At 41.1% G+C, this 17,487-nt stretch overlaps 1 protein-coding gene across 1 annotated transcript in view; it reads right to left on the bottom strand.

Annotated features, from left to right (window-relative positions):
• Nucleotides 1-17,487, bottom strand: part of cgnb (cingulin b) — a 54,427-nt gene that overhangs the window by 35,930 nt on the left and 1,010 nt on the right. The window lies entirely within an intron of this gene.

The raw sequence follows: 17,487 nt of genomic DNA on the forward strand, positions 1-17,487 counted from the left end.
AGCCCATGCCTTGACCATTAGGCATTAGGTGAGATTAACAAGTCAGCCTTTGTCTTCCAAAAAATTCTCAGGATTCCAGACATTCTCTCTATACTAAATGTTCTGCGTGAGTTTCCATTGGTTTAAGAAGCGGATGAGGAGGAAGCTGTACAATTGGAGAATTGGGGCATCTAATGTATGAATAAGGGAAGTTTTAGTTTGAGGGTTTAAACAGAGTTGATCGGAAGGGGTTAGTTAGTAAGGCTAACTGCCATCTCATTCCAAAATCATGAGTATTAATATGGAGTTGGTCCCCCTTTGCTTCTAACAGCCTGAGTAGTGAGTGTTGCAAACGAGGACAGATGATTTTTACACGCTACGCGCTTCAGCACTCCCATTCGGTGAGCTTGTGTGGCCTACCACTTTGCTGCTGAGCCGTTGTTGCTCCTAGACGTTTCCACTTAACAATAACAGTTCTTACAGTTGACTGGGGCAGYTCTTGCAGGGCAGAAATTTGACGAACTGACTTGTTGGAAAGGTGACATCCTATGACAGTGCCATGTTGAAAGTTACTGATCTCTTCAGTMAGGCTATTTTACTGCCAATGTTCATCTATGGAGATTGCATGGCTTTGTGCTCGATGTTATACACCTGTCAGCAACGGGTGTGGCTGAAATAGCCAAATCCACTCATTTGAAGGGGTGTCCACATACTTTTGTACATATAGTGTACTATAGGACAGAAAGTAAMCATATCTATATTAAGTTAACTGGCAAATGTTATTACAAGGGAGACTCCTTGTCAAAACATGGATGAATCAACTGTGTTGTGGTACTTCGCCATTAGAGAAACTACAGGATTTTCAAAAATGGGAGACATAAGCCCGGATGGCAATGTTTGGTGAACGTATTGGGAGGCTACGCCGTTACAACCCAGTAGCAGGCCAGGGTTTTGCTCCATTGGTCTCACTCTCTCAGACAAGGCCACGTCACAATGCATTACTATGTCAACAGAGAGCGGAATGTCACCGAACAGGACTGTTTGCCAGCCAGCCATCGTCCTTCCCTCTCCCCACGCCCCTCCCACTCGCCCTCTCTGCCCCACTTCCTCACCCATGCAGTTTGCCCTATATGTGAAAAAGCACCACCACTGGAGTTAACATACTTTTTTTTTAATCCATCCATACTGTATGGGGGTTTTGAATGACTAAATTACATATTTTTTATAATCACAACTACTTTATAATCACAACCCTTGGAACACAAGGGAGTAAACTAATTCAAATCTACACAACCCTAAAGCCTGAAAAGGTGAGAATTCGTTTTTTTAAATTCAAAGAACACCTGGATTGTACAATATTTGCACAAGCTCTCAAGTTGGTTGTTATTCATTACTTGACAGCCATTTTCAAGTCTTGACAGATTTTCAAGCCGATTTAGGTCCAAACTGTAACTAGGCCACTCAGGAACATTCAATGCCATCTTGGTAAGGGACYCCAGAGTATATTTGGCCTTGTGTTTTAGGTCATCATCCTRCTGAATTTGAATTTGTTACCCAGTATCTACTGAAAAACAGAACCAGGCTTTCCTTTAGGATTTTGCCTGTGTTTAGCTGTATTGTTACTTTGTATCCTTTTTTTTTTTTACTCCCGGAGTCCTTGCCGATGACAAGCATACCCAAAACATGATGCAGTCACCCCCACGCTTGAAAATATGAAAGCGGTACTCAGTAATGTGTTGGATTTGCCTCAAACATAACGCTTTGTATTCAGAACATAAAGTTAATTTCTTTGCCACATTTCTTGCAGTTTTACTTTAGCGCAACAGGATGCATGTTTTGGAATAAAACATTCTGTAGAGGCCTCAGCTACAATGTTGATCCATCCTCAGTTTAATTGCTGTGATAAGAGAAAACAAACTGTTTTAAAGTCAGTATTAGGCTGATGGTGAAATTCTTGAGCACTTTCTTTCCTCTCTGGCAACAGTTAGGAAAGACCCCTGTATATTTCTAGTGACATCTACCGATAGGTTCCCTTCTTTGCGAGGCATTGGAAAACCTCCCTGGTTTTGTGGTTGATTCTGTGTTAGTTGAACAGTGTATTTCAGAGGTACCTTGCAGCTTGATGTGCACCCACACTGCCCGTTCATCATGACACAATTAATAAGAAATTATCATTACTTGAATGTGTCACCCCTGTATGGGATTGTCCCTTCTTGCCCGTTTCCACCTAAGTGGAAAACCTGAGTCTCATTGCTCAACTTGCACACATAATTATCTGAGAAGTTCATGTGGAGGACCATCTAATTGTGCTTAATATTCTCTTTGATGTATCTGAACTGAACTGGGGAATCCAGTTCTAGTGTTGACTGCCATTCTCCTCCAGYTCACAGTTGAACTCTTTAAATCAACTCCCCTATGATTCCTATTTTGGTTCTTTACACAGTTTTTATAGTTCTTATCACCAACTGCGACATATTCTCTCTGCCAGTGCTCCCATGTGGCCTTTATTAGGGTTGTGATCAGCAAACTGTACTTCATCGAAGCAACATTCAGTGCATTCACGGCGCATGCATCTTTTGTCCTCTATTACACGTTATACTTGACAGGAGTGGGGACAGACTTTTAGTAGGAACCATGTCTCCGTTTGCCAAACTGTCAATGAGAAGATTCTGGTACTTATGTGGATGGCATGCACACGTACTGCGGTCACTAGGCTTAGTCTCGAACATAGAATGGCCTGTATCTTCTGAACAGTCTGTAGGACAAGCGGTGTTGCCTCTTAACACTTTTGAGTGTAGTCCTTGTGCAGTATTCTCCTATCTTTCTTCTTTCCTTCCAACAGTGTCTCTTCCCTGAGAGCAGAATGATGTTTTTTTTGCTTTTCACTGGTAGATTTATTTTTCTGTTGCATGACGGGCAATGGTATTCCTCACTGACCGTTGACGTTAGTTCTGTTTTTGTTCTGTAGGCCTTTTTTCTGTACCTCAGCATCTTATTTTCAGCATTAAGGTTTTAAGGTTAAGCATTAAGGTTTTTCCATCTCCCCTTTGAGTTTCACTCGCTCTGCCAGGGCCTAGTGTTGATCTTTGTCTGTTCCTTGGTAGGATAGGTGAATGCTCTGGTATGCTGCATTGTACAAGGGCTGGGTCTCCCTGGATTTCCTGCTCTTAGATTAATTAGTTCATGAAGGTTCTCTTTTCACTACACCTCTTCTTTGAGTTTCTCCATTTCTCCCGAAGCTTCACTTTACATTTCTCAACTCGATTTCTGCTCTGGATATCCCCCCAAAATGTTTTTATTACAATCTCAAAATTAGGACAACAATTTAGATTTGCATAATGACTTCCTCTCAGGATCAGCATTTTGTCTCTCCCTGTATCTCAGTGTTCTCTCTGCACTCAACATCTCACGTCCTCAAGCTGACATGGATAAAAATAAAATTAGTCTAGAGCCAACCTTTTTTTTCAAGTACAACAGCGCCTCTTCAACCTCAGGAGGCTGAAGAAATGTGGCTTCCTGTYGGGCTGTATCACCGCCTGGTACGGCAACTGCACCAACCGCAACGCTCTCCAGAGGGTGGTGCGGTCTGCACAACGGGAACAAACTACCTGCCCTCCAGGACACCTACAGCACCCGATGTCACAGGAAGGCCAAAAAGATCATCAAGGACAACAACCACCCGAGCCACTGCCTGTTCACCTCGCTATCTTCCAGAAGGCGAGGTCAGTACAGGTGCATCAAAGCTGGGACCGAGAGACTGAAAAACAGCTTCTATCTCAAAGCCATTAGAAYGTTAAACAGCCATTACTAGGCAGCTTCCACCCGGTTACGTAACCCTGCAGCTTAGAGGCTGCTGCACTACATACATAGACTTGAAATCACTGGCCACTTTAATAAAGGAACACTAGTCGCTTTAATAATGCTGACATTTTTGCTTYACTCATATGTATGGAATACACTGTATTCTATTCTACTGTACTTTAGTCTAATCCTAATATATTCTTTAATTCCATTATTTTACTTTTAGGTTTGTGTGCATTGTTAGATATTACTGCACTGTTAGAGCTAGAAACACAAGCATTTTACTACACTCGCAATAACATATGCTAAACACGTGTATGTGACTAATAAAATGTTATTTGATTTATAACTATACTGAACAAAAATATATAAATGCAACGTGCAACAACTTCAAATATTTTACCGAGTTACAGTTCATAAGAAAATCAGTCAATTTGAATAAATGCATGTGGCAGTAATCTATGGATTTCACATGACTGGGAATACAGACATGCATCATTTGGTCAAAGATACCTTTAAAAAAAAAAGGATACCTGGTGTGACCACCATTTGCCTCATGCAGCATGACATCTCCTTTGCATTGAGTTGATCAAGCTGTTGATTGTGGCCTGTGGGAAAGATGTCCCACTCATTTTCAATGGCTGTGAGAAGTTGCTGGATATTGGCAGAAACTGGAACATGCCGTTGTACACCTTGATCCAGAGCATCCCAAACATTCTTAATGGGTGACATGTTTGGTTAGTATACAGGCCATGGAAGAACTGAGACATTTTCAGCTTCCAGGAATTGTGTACAGATCTTTGCGACATTGGTTTGTGCATTATCATGCTGAAACATGAGGTGACAGCGGCAGGCGAATGGCACGACAATGGGCCTCAGGATCTCATCACGGTATCTCTGTGCATTCAAATTGCCATCGATAAAATGCAATGGTGTTTGTTGTCTGTAGCTTATGTCTGTCCATACCATAACCCCACCATGGGGCACTGTTCAAAGTTGACATCAGCAAACTGCTCGCCCACACGACGCCATWCACGTACGTGGCCTGCGGTTGATCATGATTGGACATGATTTGGAAAGGCACACACCTGTCTATATAAGGTCCCACAGTTGACAGTGCATGTCAGAGCAAACACCATGCCATGAGGTCGAAGGAATTGTCCATAGAGCTTGTCCAATTGTCCACACAGGATTGTATCGAAGCACAGATCTGGGGAAGGGTACCAAAAATGTCTGCAACATTGGTCCAAGAAAACAGTGGCCTCGATCATTCTTAAATGGAAGAAGTTTGGAACCACCAAGACTTTTCTAGAGCTGGCCGCCCGGCCAAACTGAGCAATCGGTGGAGGAAGGCCTTGGTCAAGGAGGTGACCAAGAACCCAATGGTCACTCCGACAGAGCTCTAGAGTTCCTCTGTGGAGATGGGAGAACCTTCTAGAAAGACAACTATGTCTGCAGCACTCCACCAATCAGGCCGTCATGGTAGATGTCAGACGGAAGCCACTCCTCAGTAAAAGGCACAACGGCCCGCTTGGAGTTTGCCAAAAGGCACCTAAAGACTCTCAGACCATGAGAAACAAGATTCTCTGGTCTGATGAAACCAAGAYTCAACACTTTGGCCTCAATGCAAAGCGTCACGTCTCGAGGAAACCTGGCACCATCCCTACGGTGAAGCATGGTGGTGGCAGCATCATGCTGTGGGGATGTTTTTCAGCAGCAGGGACTGGGAGACTAGTCTGAATGCACTGTACGGCTACTATATCTAGGGAAACCAAAGTTCCAAAGGCTGGGCCTTATATAGTGTATAAGAGGTCATACAAGACGTTTTGTAGTGATTCCTATGTTGTTGATGTAAAGAATATTTCTTGGTCCGTGGTGTGTAATAAGGAGCAAACAGACGTTGCAGTTGACCTGAAATTGCTTTCCCCAGTTACTAATAAGCATGCACACATTAAGAAAATGACTATAAAAACTTGAATCCCTGTGGCTTGATGAGGAATAGAAAAACTACGGTTTAAAGGGATGAAGCAAAATAAATGGCAAATAGGTCTGGCTGAACAACCAATTGGCAAACGTACTGCAATTGAGAAATCATGTGACTAAACTGAATTTAAAAAAGTAACTACACTATGAAACAAAGATAAATGACATCGAGAACGATATTWAAAAAAAGTGTTGGAGCACCTTCAATATGGGGCGGCAGCGTAGCCTAGTGGTTAGAGCGTTGGACTAGTAAATGAAAGGTTGCGAGATCGAATCCCCGGGCTGACAAGGTACAAATCTGTCTTTAACTGTTCCTAGGCCGTCATTGAAAATAAGAAAAGTTCAATAAAAAATATATAAATATTTTGGGGGAAAAAGGCAGACTTCTGATTCATTGAATCAGAAGGCTCATTCGTCACAAAACCGACTGATATTGCTACTTTAATTACTTTTTCATTGGCAAGATCAGCATAATGAAGCATGACATGCCAGCAACAAATGCTGACACTACACATCCAAGTATATCTGACCGAATTTTGAATTCCGTAAAGTGAGTGTGGAAGAGGTGAAACAAGTGTGTATCAACAATGACAAGGCACCGGGGACTGACAACTTGGATGGAAAATGACTGAGGATAATAGCGGACGATATTGCCAGTCTTATTTGCCATATCTACAATTTAAGCCTCCTCTCAGGCCTGGAGAAGCAAAAGTAATTAAATTATCCAAGAATAGTAAAGACCCCTTTACTGGCTCAAATAGTCGACCAATCAGACTGTTACCAACCCTTAGCAAACTTTTGGAAAAAATGGTGTTTGACCAGATGCAAWGCTATTTTACAGTAAACATTTATTTTTATTTTTTACAAACGTTCAGCATGCTTATAGGGGAGGACATTCAACAAGCACAGCACACAAAGAACTGATGATTGCCTGAGAGAAATTAATGATAAAAAGATTGCGGGGGCTGTTTTGTTAGACTTCAGTGTGGCTTTTGACAATATTGATCAAAGTCTGCTGCTGGAAAAATGTACAGTTTAAGTCGGAAGTTAACATACAATTAGGTTGGAGTCATTAAAACTCGTTTTTCAACCACTCCACAAATGTATTCTTAACAAACTATAGTTTTGGCAAATCGGTTTGGACATCTACTTTGTGCATGACACAAGTAATTTTTCAATCAATTGTTGACAGATTATTTCAGTGGGTTAGAAGTTTACATACACTAAGTTGACTGTGCTTTTAAACAGCTTGGAATATTCAAAAAAATGAGGTCATGGCTTTAKAAGCTTCTGATATCATTTGAGTCAATTGGAGGTGTACCTGTAGATGTATTTCAAGGCCTACCTTCAAACTCAGTGCCTCTTTGCTTGACATCATATGAAAATCAAAAGATATCAGCCAAGACCTCAGAAATATAATTGTAGACCTCCACAAGTCTGGTTCATCCTTGGGAACAATTTCCAAACACCTGAAGGTACCACGTTCATCTGTACAAACAATAGTACGCAAGTATAAACACCATGGGACCAGGTAGCCGTCATACCACTCAGGAACAAGACGAGTTCTGTCTTATAAATTAACGCAGTTTGGTGCGAAAAGTGCAAATCAATCTCAGAACAACAGCAAAGGACCTTGTGAAGATGCTGKAGGAAACAGTTACAAAAGTATCTATATCCACAGTAAAAGGAAGAAACTACTGCTCCAAAACCGCCATTAAAAAGCCAGACTACGAGGCCTCCCGGGTGGCGCAGTGGTCTAGGGCACTGCATCGCAGCGCCAGCAGAGTCTCTGGGTTCGCGCCCAGGCTCTGTCGCAGCCGGCCGCGACCGGGAGGTCCGTGGGGCGACGCACAATTGGCCTAGCGTCGTCCGGGTTAGGGAGGGTTTGGCCGGTAGGGATATCCTTGTCTCATCGCGCTCCAGCGACTCCTGTGGCGGGCCGGGCGCAGTGCACGCTAACCGAGGGGGCCAGGTGCACGGTGTTTCCTCCGACACATTGGTGCGGCTGGCTTCCGGGTTGGAGGCGCGCTGTGTTGGGTTGTGCTTCGGAGGACGCATGGCTTTCGACCTTCGTCTCTCCCGAGCCCGTACGGGAGTTGTAGCGATGAGACAAGATAGTAATTACTAGCGATTGGATACCACGAAAATTGGGGAGAAAAGGGGATAACATTTTTCAAAAAAAAAAAGAAGTAGGGATTGCTCCCTGTTCTCAGGTGGAAAGTTGTATGTGACATGTGCCGGAGATTGTTAGCACTAAACCAAGGCTCTGCACAGGAAATTCTAATATTAAATGGTTGATGGCAGTGGGTAACCAAATCACAGATTGCATTCGCCTTGTCCAAACATTTTGGGACGGCTGATCTACGTTTCCCAAGTGCTGGGTGTTTGAAAGCATTCTTGTTATCACAATTTCTCYCAACAAAAAAAACAAGAAAAATCACCCAACCTTCAAGAAAAATCAAATGAATTTCAATATTCAGACGGTTTGTGCGTACTAGTTGAAAATCCTTGCCATCTTCTTACTCTACATAGACAAAATATGCGTTTGAGTTGTGCACAATAATAAATTGTCAAATTATATTTGAGGCCTGGAGCATTTAATATCCAATGATTATTTGTATGACTTATTTAACTGTACATGGTGAATGGCTGGAAAAAAACAGCCGCAATTAATTTTCAAAGTATGTAATCAAATGATTACACTTGCAGGTGCTCTGATATAAAAAATAAAAATAAAAAAAATGTACGCATTGACAATGGACTAATTAGACAAATAAAAGCAGTACGTTCAATGCGTGAGATATAAGAGGTGTGGACTGGGAGCATGAAGAGTCAAATGCGTGTCTCATGGCCAATGTGTGAGAGTTGGCAGCTCTGAATCATAGCACATATTTTACTTCCTTCTTTGCACCAATGGGTACACTCGCAATGGCCGCCAGTCCACCCATTACGCCATCGGCTTGAATGGGGACGCCCGTTCTAGTCATATGGCAGCACATGCAGTCAGGAGCAGAGGAGAGGATGCGCCTTTTTGCTATTCAAAACGGTTATTACGGTGACCATGGTCATTTGGCAGGCCAAAATTCCATGACTGTCAGAGCGCCCTTTTCCATCCCTCTGGAAACTGTCGTTCTTATTGACGGATTTATCAGGTGGGTGAGAAGCCTGACTAATGTCACAAAAATTACTTTAAAAATCCTGTGCCTAATTGAATTTAAGAATTCTGCATGACCTACTTCTAATCTTGAAGCATCATTTTCTACACTGATCTCTGAGTGAAGCAATTTAAGGATCCTATGGTTCTAACAATGAAATTAGCTTTAATAAGATGCATTTGGGAAACCGGGCCCCGGACCCGTTGTGCTTTCCCATGAGTACCTTTCCACATGTTTGATACTTATTGACAATTTGTCCTATAGGAGGGAATCATTTCATTACAACATGAATTGATATATGTGACCTGTTTCAGGAAACTAGGCATATGTCGCAAGTCACAAATTCACAGGAGCCATTTGAACGTAAAATAATCGTTTTCTTGAACATGTGAACTTTCATGTGCCTTAATACATTTTTATGCCATCTGTACAAGACTACTACCAATTGGATACCACGAAATTGGGGAGAAAATATATAAAAATAAACAAAATAAAAAAAGAATTCAGAGCCTAGTTGGTTTAGCCAAAGAAAAAGGAAGGGACCTTCCTGCTAGCCATGATTGGCTGAGATAATGAGTGGGCTGGAGTTTCAGATTGGTCTGTGGTGTAGCATCGGGTCTATAAAATGAGCTGCTCGTTATGCGTACCTAATCCTTTCTACTGCAGTTTATTTTATTTTTATATAACGTTAGCCATGGACAACTGCAAATATGTTGCTACTGCTCTCAATAACATTGCTGCCCTGAATTTATCAGGTGCTAAATCGACAAAGCTCAGTGGGAAAAATGTGATTGACTATCTTCTGGAGGAACGATTGTGCCATGCACAATCCCTGATTTAGGTAAAAACATTTTAAATCGAAGACATTGTAGTCTTCTGATGAATGAAAAACACACATACCCATTAACAGTACACCCTCCATATAATTCATAACATAGGCCTAATAGTACTGTATAGTTATTTTTACTTGCACACATAGCTGGGTCACCCTGTCCTGCCCCGACACACCCCAATCAGCTTTAGGATCTTAGTGAAACATTCATTGGTTTCAGGTGTGTTAGGCCAAGGCCAGTGTGACAACAGTACGGCAGACTCCCAGGGAAAGGACTGAGCAGCCCAGCAGCTAGGGATCGCCTAAATATGTATCTCCCCTGACGTGGGCATGTCTTCAATACAGACTCCTTTTGTTGCACAGTATTCCATATAAGGCATCCAGCCAGACCTTATGAAAGTTGCACAGTCTACCCTTAATCTTTAAAACAAATCTAGTGATATTGTACATAACTTTATATTTCTTCCATGCATTGTGTCTGGATAACCAATAACCTTCCAATAAATGGCAATTCATTTAATAGCCAACATAAATGCTGGGTTGTACAATTTCTTCTGATAATTGCGTAARTAAATCATTCTGTACTATTATTCTGACATTTCACATTCTTAAAATAAAGTGCTGATCCTAACTGACATAAGACAGTTAGGCTCTCCAGTATCAACATTTCCCAGCAAACAAAAACATGGAGAAGAGAGAACCTGTAGACATGCTGAGAAAAGAACTTACTCTTTGCCGGAATTCAGCCAGCCTTCACAAGAACACAACATACAGTTGAAGTCGGAAGTTTAYATACACCTTACCAAATACATTTAAACTCAGTTTTTCACAATTCCTGACATTTAATCCTAGTAAAAATTCAGTTTTAGGTCAGTTAGGAATTCCTTTGATTTTCCCATGATGTCAAGCAAAGAGGCACTGAGTTTGATGGCAGGCCTTGAAATACATCTACAGGTACACCTCCAATTGACTCAAATTATATCAGAAGCTTCTAAAGCCATTACATAATTTTCTGACATTTTCCAAGCTGTTTAAAGGCACAGTCAACTTAGTGTATGTAACTTCTGACCCACTGGAATTGTGATAGAGTGAATTAAGTGAAATAATCTGTCAACAATTGTTGGGGAAATTACTTCTGTCATGCACAAAGTAGATGTCCTAACCGACTTGCCAAAACTACTTTGTTAATTAGAAATTTGTGGAGTGGTTGAAAAAACAGTTTTAATGACTCCGACTTCAACTGTATGTCCCCTTGTGCTTTACACCTCCAGCAGAATAATCATATTTCTGAGTGCATGATATTCAATTTCACTGGCATATAGTACATTCTATGGAGGTTCATAAACTGCAGTCAATACAGCTGAGATTATATGAACATGTCTGGGCATTCTAACATATCTGTACCCATTCATCATCAAAAGCGTTTCCCAGGTCTTCCTCACAGTTTTGTTTTACATGTTTTGGAGGATTAGATGGGGCTGCCTGACCCTGCTGAGACCCCTATCAACATCTAATCCTCCGAAAATGAGGCGTGACAAAGAATGACCTTGGTGTACATTTATACATTATATTATCCCAGAACAGAATCAATGGTTCAATAATTGAAATGACCATTATTCCCAGATCCCAGAATGTAGCTTTAAGCTTCAGCTGCTGTCCTGTAGCTACTGAATGTCTACCCAACAACGCAAGATGGAACTTTGTTTCATTCACTGCACAATCACATTGCAGTTACCGTGAATAGATTTTTTTTTTTTTTTTAAATATGATTACCCTGTAGTTTACTAGTGTCTGTAAATAAATATGGATAATGAAAARAAGTGAAGGGTGCTCAACCAACGTAAGTCGAAGTGCAATCAAAACATTTAATCATTGAAAAACGGCACAACGCGCAYATAGGTTAGGCTACTATGGTGAGCGAGTATTGCGCCTTTTCATTTTCAATTTAATACCCATTTATTTGTCTTTGCCTGCAAATTGTCCTCCTAAAAAAGTTAGGGTATATCCTATAGGACTCTGAGCTGTGTCAGATATGCATAAAATAACATTGCAGGACTGCGGTTGGGTTTGGGACCTGATCTTACGGAAGCGGGTGGTAGTCGATAGAAATCCAGCAGGTGTGGGTGGGATGTCGGTCTGCRCAGACCTCTACTGTGCACCATGACAGTGAAGCTTGTAATGTTAGAGCTGTTTGTTACTGTGTCAGTGTGAAAAGAAGGGAATTAGCTAGGGAAACTGACAGATCAATAACGTTACATTGACATAATGACTAATACAACTCACATTGCACTGAGAAAACAGAAAATCAATCTTCAATCGTTACACCGATGGTTTCATCGTTTGATTCAGGTCTAGTTTGATTGAGGAAAAAAAAGAATAGTTAATGTAATCCCAACTTTTGGCCAGCTCTCTCCCGCTTGCCAAGTTAATTTACTTCTGAAACAGGACAAAACAAAGTTCAAACATTTCCATAAATGTTCTAATTACTGTTAGATAGGGATGCTAGTGCTGACCTGGATGTGGTAGTTACTCACTAGCATAGCTTGTCATTCATCTCAGTCGAGAAAGGATGAAACATTAGCTGACGTCACATGTCAGTTACAATTCTAGCTCAGCACTGCGAATAAACACTAGTTAACAGAAAAAAATTAAGTTAAACAGCAGTTACATGGCCAGCTACATCAGTCAACTAAAGAGTAGCCATTTTCTGTTCTGCATCCTTTCACTACTTGGTGAAAGAGCGCAACGCATACACACTGAACTATGCTCAACTCTCCGGTGCTGGTCCAGCCAGCCTTCCAGAAGTTGCCGTCACACAGCCCGGTCCTAAATCCAGTCAGATAAACACGCCAAACAGCCTACCCGACCGCTCGGAGGCATCCACATGGTCCTAAAGCACACTGTCCCCCCATCCTCAGTGAAAGATGCACGCCTTTGTTTTTGTAATTCAATCCGCTCAGTTTGTGAATATCAAATTAATCTTTGCCTGGCTATTTCTGGTGGGCCCATGAACCATTTGACAGTTACCTAGTTTTGTCATGACTGCTTTAAGCCTACTTTTGCCAGGGTTGTCCATCCAGTTGATATTGAAGTCCCCAAAAACCAGCCATGCAGACTTGGATTTAAGAGATTTAAGTAGTTCTTCTAATTTTGCATAATATTGTACATCACATGCAGGGGGATTATACCCAACTAGAATATAAAAATGCATTTGTGATGACAGGAACACATTTACACCAAGACATTCCATAGGTGGCTCACTTCCCAGGAGCACTTCTTCGCACTTAATGGAGTCCTTGATGTATATCAAAACACCCCATTCTCTCCCAGTGGTTCTCTCTCTTTAAAACATTTGTATCCAGCAACATCAATCATATTAATTAAAATGTTACTATGAAGCCAGGTTTCTGTAAGACAAAACAAATCTAGATTCGACCCAGGAAGCAATGATCTAATCATCACTACTTATATTCAGATGTCCTCCAAATATGCCTTTTGGATTTACTCTGGGATCCCAGACCACTTTTGCACAATTAAACATATCGATCTAGCAGTGTTCTTCAACCATGACAACCGTACTGTCAATCCACAGCCAATCAATACTGTTCACACTACTTCAGTACTGGGAGAGAATGGGTTTGGGCAAAGTGGGATGGGCAGGCTGGGTTGTGTAAAACAACATTGCAGTGAAAGTTTCACATTGTAGCTCTACGTATCTGTTTAACCAGTTTCTCATTGTAGCTCTACGTATCCGTTTMACCATACACTTTCTATTGAGCTATGAATGTCAGCCCTTAAGCACAGGTTTTAGGCCAAGTTCTGTATTAACACAATTTGCTTAGAATTTGTGTTAAAATGTAGCCTACTGGTAGCAACACTTCACCTTTCAACACTGCACCCATTCTCCTATCAGATTGGAAGAGATACGAAAGGAAGATTAGAAGAGGACACAGGTATCATCATGCCCAGGTGATAGTGAAGTGTTGTGGTGAATGTTTACAGGGAAACTATATTATCATAATACAGGCTACACCAACAAATCAAATCAAATCTTTGTCACATGTGCCGAATACAACAGGTGTAGACCATACAGTGAAATGATTACTTACTAAAMTTCTTAGGGCTAGGCACCTTTTTCTCCACTTCCTGCCTGAATGACATRMCCAAAGTAAACTGCCTGTAGCTCAGGCCCTGAAGCCAGGATATGCATATAATTGGTACCATTGGAAAGAAAACACTTTGAAGAAGTTTGTAGAAATGTTAAAATAATGTAGGAGAATATAACACATAATATAACACACACTCCCTGGATGCAATTCATATGGCTTCCACAGGGTGTCAGCAGTCTATGTTCAAGGTTTCAGGCTTGTAAATTTAAAAACGAACAAGAAATAAAAGTTTTAGTAGAGGGTAGAGGTCGACCGAAAGACAGATTTTTAACCTTGTCAGCTCGGAGGATCCAATCTTGCAAACTTACAGTTAACTAGTCCAATGCTCTAACACCTGATTACATTGCACTCCCCGAGGAGCCTGCCTGTTAGCGAATGCAGTAAGCTAAGGTAAGTTGCTAGCTAGCATTAAACTTATCTTATAAAAAACAATCAATAAATGACTGTCATTGCTCCAATGTGTACTTAACCATAAACATCAATGCCTTTCTTAAAATCAATACACAAGTATATATTTTTAAACATGCATATTTAGCTAAAAGAAATCCAGGTTAGCAGGCAATATTAACCAGGTGAAATTGTGTCATTTCTCTTGCGTTCATTGCACGCAGAGTCAGGGTATTTGCAACAGTTTGGGCCGCCTGGCTTTTTGCGAACTAATTTGCCAGAATTTTACGTAATTATGACAACATTGAAGGTTGTGCAATGTAACAGGAATATTTAGACTCATGGATGCCACCCGTTAGATAAAATACGGAACGGAATAAACGTTTTGTTTTCGAAGTGATAGTTTCCGGATTAGTCAAAGGTATAAGGTTTAGAGAGAAATAGTCGACGCGTTATAATTCCTGTAATAACTTGCGGCTGAACTTGACAGGGGTTCCTTCGTTATTTCACCGTTCATGTCTTCCATAGAGAATGTCTTGATCTACTTCAAATAAGGTCTGTGTTTCGTGGAGGCTTAAACCGCCTCGACCTTTTGATACCCGTGTAAATCTCACTAGRATAAGGTAACGTTTGTCAACATATTTTCATAAATCCACTCTACAATTTTTTTTATCTTCGCTTATATTTAGCCAATGTTGATCAGAGTTACCTTGTCTTATGGATATCTACACAGTTATAAAATTGGCACGGTGATGTAAGCCTACACGAAACACAGACCTTATTTTAAGTGAATCTAAAAATATCCTATGGAATAAATGAAGGAACCGCTTTTCAGATTTTGCTAGGTGTCATGGGAATTATGACTCGCACTTTGGTTGTCAATTCTTACCATGCCCATTATTAAAATAGGATTTCCTGCATATAGAAATTAAAGTTTTTGTTTTCAACATTCATCACAGGTAACTTAAACTCTATTTTTATTCAAACAGTTGAGAGTATTTGTCTCCTAAGCAGACTCTTCAGTATCATTGTCACTTCAGAGCTGTGTGTGTGTGTATTTATATATTATTTTAAGTTAAAATAAAAGTGTTCATTGAGTATCGTTGCAATTGTCATTATTACAAAAATGTGTGTGTGTGTGTGTGTGTATGATATATATATACAATTATTATATATATTTTTTTTAATAAAATCGGCCGATTAATCGGTATCGGCTTTTTTTGTCCTCCAATAATCGGTATCGGTATTGAAAAATCATAATCGGTCGACTTCTAGTAGAGGGGCACAGCTACTGTAAATTGGAGTTAGCAGTTAGATTAACAAGAATTTAAGCTTTCAGCCGATATAAGACACATGGACATATATGTTTAAAATCCATCATTTTTATGATTATTTATTTGAATTGCGCGCCCTCCAGTTAGCGGGACACTTAGCCTTAACCAACAATGCAGTTTAAAAAAAATGAGTAAGAATAAGAAATAAAAGTAACAAGTAATTAAAGAGCAGCAGTAAAATAACAATAGAGAGACTATACACAGGGGGGTACCGGTAGAGTCAATGTGCGGGTACACCGGTTAGTTGAGGTAATATGTACATGTAGGTAGAGTTATTAAAGTGACTATGCATAGATAACAACAGAGTAGCAGCCATGTAAAAGAGGGGGGGGGGGGGGTAATGCAAATAGTCTGGGTAGCCATTTGATAAGATGTTCAGGAGTTCAGGCTTGGGGTAGAAGCTGTTTAGAAGCATCTTGGACCTAGACTTGGCGCTCCGGTACCGCTTGCCGTGGGGGTAGCAGAGAGAACAGTCTATGTCTAGGATGGCTGGAGTCTGACCATTTTTAGGGCCTTCCTTTGACATCTCCATGGTGTAGAGGTCCTGGACGGCAGGAAGCTTAGCCCCTGTGATGTACTGGGCCGTACACACTACCTTGTGTAGTGCCTTGCGGTCGGAGGCCGAAAAGTTGCCATACCAGGCAGTGATGCAACCAGTCAGGATGCTCTCGATGGTGCAGCTGTAGAACCTTTTGAGGATCTGAGGACTCGTGCCAAATCTTTTCAGTCTCCTGAGGGGGAATAGATTTTTTTCTGCCCTCTTCACAACTGTCTTGGTGTGCTCGGACCATGATAGTTTGTTGGTGATGTGGACACCAATGAACTTGAAGCTCTCAACCTGCTCCACTGCAGCCCCGTCGATGTGAATGGGGGCGTGCTCTGTCCTCATTTTCCTGTAGTCCAAAATCATCTCCTTTGTCTTGATCAAGTTGAGGGAGATGTTGTCCTGGTACCACACAGAATACAGCTCRTTCAGTGTGGTCTTAGTGCCAGCATCAGTCTGTGGTGGTATGTAGACAGCTATGAAAAATACAGATGACCACACTATCTACCTAGAGAGTTTTACAGCTTATCATGAGATACTCTACCTCAGGCGAGCAAAACCTTGAGACTTCCTTAGATGTCATGCACCAGCTGTTATTTACAAAAATATAGTCAGCCGCCCCTTGTCTTACCAGACGCCGCTGTTCTGTCCTGCCAATACAGAGTTTAACCAGCCAGCCATGTTGATAATTTCGTTGTTCAGCGACGACTCCGCAAAGCATCAGATATTACAGTTTTGAATGTCCCAGTCGTAGTTTAATTTTCTGCATAGGTCATCCATTTTATTTTCCAAAGATTGCACATTTGCTAGCAGAATGGAAGGAAGTGGGGGTTTATTCGATCACCTACGAATTCTCAGAAGGCAGCTTGCCCTCTGACCCCTTTTTCTCCACGCAAATGACGGGATCTGGTCTGGGCCTGTTCCCGGGGAAGCAGTATATCATTCACGTCGGGCTTGTCGGACTCAATAAAGGAAAATAAGGATTCTGCCAGTCCTGGGGAGTAATCGCARTTCTGATGCCCAGAAGTTATTTTCTGTCATAAGAGAAGGTAGCAGCAACATTATGTATCAAATAAGTAAAAAAAGTTAAACGCRAAGAAACAAACAAAAAACACTATTGGTTAGGAATATGTAAAATGTCAGCCTTGTTCTCTGGTGCCATCTTAAAAAGGTAAACTTCAAAGGAGTCATTGTTAACATACAGAGTAGGCCTAACTCAATTTGACCTGAATTATTTTCATATGTTCAAAATCTTTATAAGGTGACAGGAATAACCACATGCAAACTCTGCTAATTAGGGAAA

The sequence above is a fragment of the Salvelinus sp. IW2-2015 genome, linkage group LG31 (assembly GCF_002910315.2).
Source record: "Salvelinus sp. IW2-2015 linkage group LG31, ASM291031v2, whole genome shotgun sequence".
Lineage (NCBI taxonomy): Eukaryota > Metazoa > Chordata > Actinopteri > Salmoniformes > Salmonidae > Salvelinus > Salvelinus sp. IW2-2015.